Source organism: Humulus lupulus, chromosome 6 (assembly GCF_963169125.1).
Source record: "Humulus lupulus chromosome 6, drHumLupu1.1, whole genome shotgun sequence".
In the NCBI taxonomy this organism is placed as follows: domain Eukaryota; kingdom Viridiplantae; phylum Streptophyta; class Magnoliopsida; order Rosales; family Cannabaceae; genus Humulus; species Humulus lupulus.
Window position 1 is genome coordinate 198,033,185 of NC_084798.1, and position 5,288 is coordinate 198,038,472.

Below are 5,288 nucleotides of genomic sequence, written 5' to 3' on the forward strand. Positions count from 1 at the left end.
AGGGTTCCCGAGATTCCTCTCCTCCACCTTGTATGGCCATTGCTAGCTGCCCGGGTTTCGATTTTCCCTTCATGGAAATGCTGTAGCATTCCTTGGCAGCGAGCTGATCGCCACGGATCGTGCACACCCCCGTGGAAGAAGGGAATTTCAGCGCGAGGTGGCGAACGGAGGTGATGGCCTCAAAAGCTATGAGTGTGGGTCGGCCCAAAATAGCATTGTACGCAGTGGGGCAGTCGATGACCACAAACTCGAGGAGTTTAGAGACTGTCTGAGGTCTTTCTCCTAAGGTGATCACCAGCTCGATCGTCCCTATAGCCGCTGATCCTTCTCCCGAAAAACCATACAGCATTATGGAGGTCACCTTCAGCTCGGCGACAGTCAAACCCATCTTCTCCAGCGTGGACCGGAATAGAAGGTTTACCGAGCTCCCATTACCGATCAGTACTCTCCTAACCCTCCGATTAGCGAGCTGCACTGCTACGACTAGAGGGTCGTTATGAGGGAACTGGACATAGCCAGCATCCTCTTCTGTAAAAATGATTGGTTGCCTCTCCAATCGCTGTTGTTTTGGCAGATGCTGCTCAGGGACGAACTCTACTCCATTATGCGCCTTGAGTTCGTTTACGTACCTCTTTTGGGCACCCCTGCTTGCGCCAGCCAAATGCGGACCTCCCGAGATTGTAGATATCTCTCCTCCTATCACTGGAGGAGGGACGTCTTGATCTACCCGAGAACCGGGCTAACTGGCCGGGACTTCTGGAGCAGGTCGGCTTGTCGGAGCCCTGTTCTGCGCGTACTGAGCCAATGGGCCGGCTCTGATGAGAGTTTCGATCTCATCTTTCAAATGCCTACAATAATTGGTATTGTGCCCAACGTCGTTGTAAAAACAGCAAAACTTGGAGGTGTCTCGCTTCCCCTTCTGGTGCTTTAACGGCTCCGGCTTCTTCCAGAGGAGGCGAGCAGAGTTCGCTAGGAAGATGTTCTCCCTAGAGTGGGTGAGCTCTGTATAAGTCGCGTAGACCGGCTTAAATTTGTCTACGGACTTATTCTTCTTTGGGCCGTGCTGGTTGCCCTCGCCGTTCCCCTTTCTCTTGCCTCCACCGAACTGGTTATTCTGTGTAACGTTCTAGGTCGCTGTCGCGACCTCCGTTCCCACACCAGCGGGCTGCTCAGGGACCTGGCTGGTCCCTGCAGCTGAGGCTTGGGCCTCCTCCAAGTTGATCCACCCCTGGGCCCTATTTAGGAACTCCTTCACTGAGCTAACTCCCTTCCTTTGTATTTCGTTCCAGAGTCCCCCTCCAACGAGGATTCCAGTCCTCAAGGCCATGAGCTTGGAACTGTCATTTGCGTCTCTGGCCCGAGCAGTGACGTTCGCGAACCTGCTCAGGTAAGCCTTCAAAGGCTCGTCGGGTTGTTGCCTCACGTTAGCCAAGGAGTCACCCTTGACGCGGGCAGCCTGGGAGGCTCGGAATGCCCTTTTGAAGTCAGCAGAGAAATTTTTCCAGGAGCTGATTGATTGTTTCTTGCTTTGTTTGAACCACTGCCTGGCTGGTCCAGTCAGTGTGGAGGGAAATATCAGACATCTCGGCTCAGGGCCAATGTTGTGAGCCATCATCAGGGTGTTGAACATCCCCAGATGATTCGACGGATCTCCGTCTCCGTTGAATTTAGACAAGTGTGGCATACGGAAACTGGGTGGAAATGTCGTTGCTGCAATGCTGGGGGCGAAGAGTTCAAGCTCGTCCCCCGAATCATATTCTTCTTTCTCTTTCTCCGACAGGAGCTTCCTCATTAGTTCCTCCATCTGAGCCAGGCGCTCGAGGGTTTTGTCTTGATTTCCTTGGTTATTCTGGGGCTGTTCGACAGCTCCGGATCCATTGTATACGTTTGGCGGGTTATTGCCCCTCCTATCTTGAGATAGGTTATTTGGGGCATTCCCTCCGTTACGCACCTCAGACGGGTCTCCCCTTGAGCGAGCATGGCTGCCACCTACTAATGGTTCCCCCCTATGAGAGTTAAGGCGATCTCTCAGGTCGCCCCTCTGGGTGGCTTGAGGACTTTGCGCCGAGCTTAAGCGTTGACGCATGTCTCCGCCAGAAAGGTCGCTCCGGCGACTGCCGGTCCAGTAGCTCCCGTTAGAGAAGCTCAGAGTCTGCCTTTGGGGGAGAGGATCAGGGCTTCCTCTTGGCGCCCTGCTACGTCGGGAAGGTCCTGCGGACGGCGGGTTTCTCCTGCTGCTTCCATAAGCCGGAACATCTCGGATGGGTCGAGGAGGAGACAGATATCTTATTGGTGACGGAGGATGCCTGATCGGAGATGCAATCCTGGTTCCGTCAGGGCGGATCAAGTTAGGTGGGGGCCTTTCGACCCTGCCAGCCTGCGGGCCCTGCGCCTGGCGATCTGGACGAGGCGCAGGATTGTTGGAGGGGACGGGCTGATGCTGTGAGCCCTCCCCGGATCTCCTTCTGGAATTCGCTCGAGCCCTCCTGGACGCGCTCGAGGCTGGCTGGGAACTGGGAGTTGAAGTTCAGACCGAGTGGCTATACTGTCGTTCGGCTCTAGGCATTTCTTCGAAGTTTGCCTTTCGACGGTGCGATGAGGGAATAGAGTTGGATGTCGGAGGTCTGTCCGAGCGACTAGGCCTGGACCGATTACCCCGGTGGGACTTACGAGTCTCGCCTTGCCTCTTTCCGACGTTAGTGTCGGTTGTAAGAGGGGGTAGTCGGGCCAACACCTCCTTAATCTTCCGACTAGCTTTCGCTAGTTGGCTCCCAAGCTGAGCGTTCTCCATTTCTACCGCAATGTAAAAATATGGGTTTGGATTAGGTGGCCGGGACGCTGAACTTCCAGTGTCATCTTGGCCAGCTGGCTGTTTGCCCGGTCGCTGCTGGACCTCAAGAATTTGTTCACTGGAGACGACGGCATGATGAGCCTCCTGCCCCTCATGTTGTTCTGCCTCGTTACCGTGTCTTGATCGAGTGGTCACCATGGTTGGATGTTCGCGATAGCACTAATCTAACTAGCTCTCAATGAAAGCACCAATCTGTTGACGCGATTCTTCGCCAACAGGTAATTAAGAAAATAAGAGGAATGGATTAGTGCTTAATAATGAATCGAAATAGAGGAATGATATTTTAATGGACTGATGACACAATTATGTTTTTAGGGTGGTTCAAAGGTTAAAATCCTTCTACTCCACCAGCCAATATTATTGCTATATGCATGGTATTCTTTACAGGATATTTCCTTACACAATCGAATCCAACCCTTTGCAACTCCCAGGGTCTCCATATTTATAGGAGAGGGCACCTGGGGGTTGGTAAGGGGGGTCATCCCGTGACCTTCTTACCTATCATATCACTTCTGTGACATTCATGATTAATTCCTAAAACTTGACACATGAAGTGTGGTCTAATCAATAGGTAGGGGGATAATGGGCCGCACGGCCCAACCCATTTGTGGGTGCCTGAATACGCACGTTCATGCTGCGTGTCCGAGAAGTCAGGGATACATCAGACACGTGATGCCTGATATATGCACGTTTACCTTGCGTGGTTGACTTTACAAAATGCCATAGCTTCCAACTCCAGCTCGTACCACGAGCTGGATGCCTCCTCGATCTGCGGCCTTCACAATCCTGGCTCGGTCCTTAAGTAATCTTGGTGAACCTTTTGGATACCCGAGCTAACGAGGTAGGACCTGACGACATCAGCTCCGGTCACGGGGGATCCACGAGCTGAGATATAATTAGGCCATATCTCAGCTCGCTAATAGCCTGTTGGAAAATTAGGACGTACATGTTGTGAGGAACATTCTTGGTTATTGATTTTTTTGTAACGATTTTGTAGAAGAACACCATTGTTAATGAATTTGATTATTAAATTAAGATTTTCGATTTTTTTAATCTGATTAGATTATGGTGGGGTGGATCTGGGCGACTGCGGCTGGTGGACAGAGATTGGAGAGATGGAGGGTGGCTCCTGGCTAGGGCTTACAGGGATGGAGAGAGATGAGAGAGAAATAAGTTTTTATTTTTTATTTTTTTAATAATGAATTAAATTTTTATATGTTTTTAATTATTTTTTATTTTAACTTCACATTATATACTTTTTATTTAATATGTATTTTTAATTATATAATAAATTAATTAATTAATAAAAATCGGGGGTATTTTGGTCGTATTATAAAAATTGACCAAAATTTGGTCCAAAATACTATTTTGTTCTATTTTGAAAAACACATGATCAAAATTATCATTTAATAAAACAGATGGTACGTTCGGTAACTTTTGCAAAATATAAGATCCAATTGATAACTTTTGCAAAATACAGAATACAAAATAGTATTTAACATATTTAATATCATCTATGTCCATAATTTTTTTTTTTTGGTATTTAATACCATAATAATTTATAACGTGTAGTAGAGAAAACCAGTGGCTTACATATAAAACAAGGGTTGTTGGAGTGGGAGGTTTGTGTGGAAATGGTCGCCATTGTATTTGATGAGTTGAGTGCCACTAGCAGTACTGGGGCCGCTTTCTTCAGCCCAAAAAAAACAAGAAAAGGAAAGAGAAAAAGCCTCTTTCGTTTCTTTAAGTTGCGCCAACCAAAGAAAAAGAGAAGATTGGTTTGGGTTTGGGCACTCTCTGGCTGACTTGAGCCGCCCAAATAGGCCAATTCAATTGAGTGAGCTATGAACATTCACAGAAGTAACCCAATTTTGTTCCTAATTTATTAATTTATTTTTCTATTATTTCGAAACAACATAAATTATTGTTGGGACTAACGGCAGATAGATGAACATGCAACTGTACTACTTGCCCTTTCAATTTCATCAATCATCATCATTCTAATAATAATAATAATAATAAATACTATTTTGGACTATATTTTATAAAAATTACCGACCGAATTTTTTGTTTTATTAAATAATAATTCGTACTTCGTATTTTGTAAATTATAACAAAATAATACTCATAACCAGATTTTGGTCAAAATTTATTAATATAACAAAAATGCCCTCATATTTTACTAATTAATAAATTAATTAAAAATAAATAAATTATTTTTATATAAAAAACAGTTAAAAAATATTTTACATAATAAAAAATTAACATAACTAAATCTCATGTTTTAAATAATACAAGATTATCATAACTAAATCAAAACACAAAATCAATTATTTTTTGAGTGATATGAGTTGCTCAAAGGAGACAGATGCTGAACATTATGATTATTATTAACATTAACCTCCAAACCCTTAGCTTCCTGCAAGTTTCTGAACAC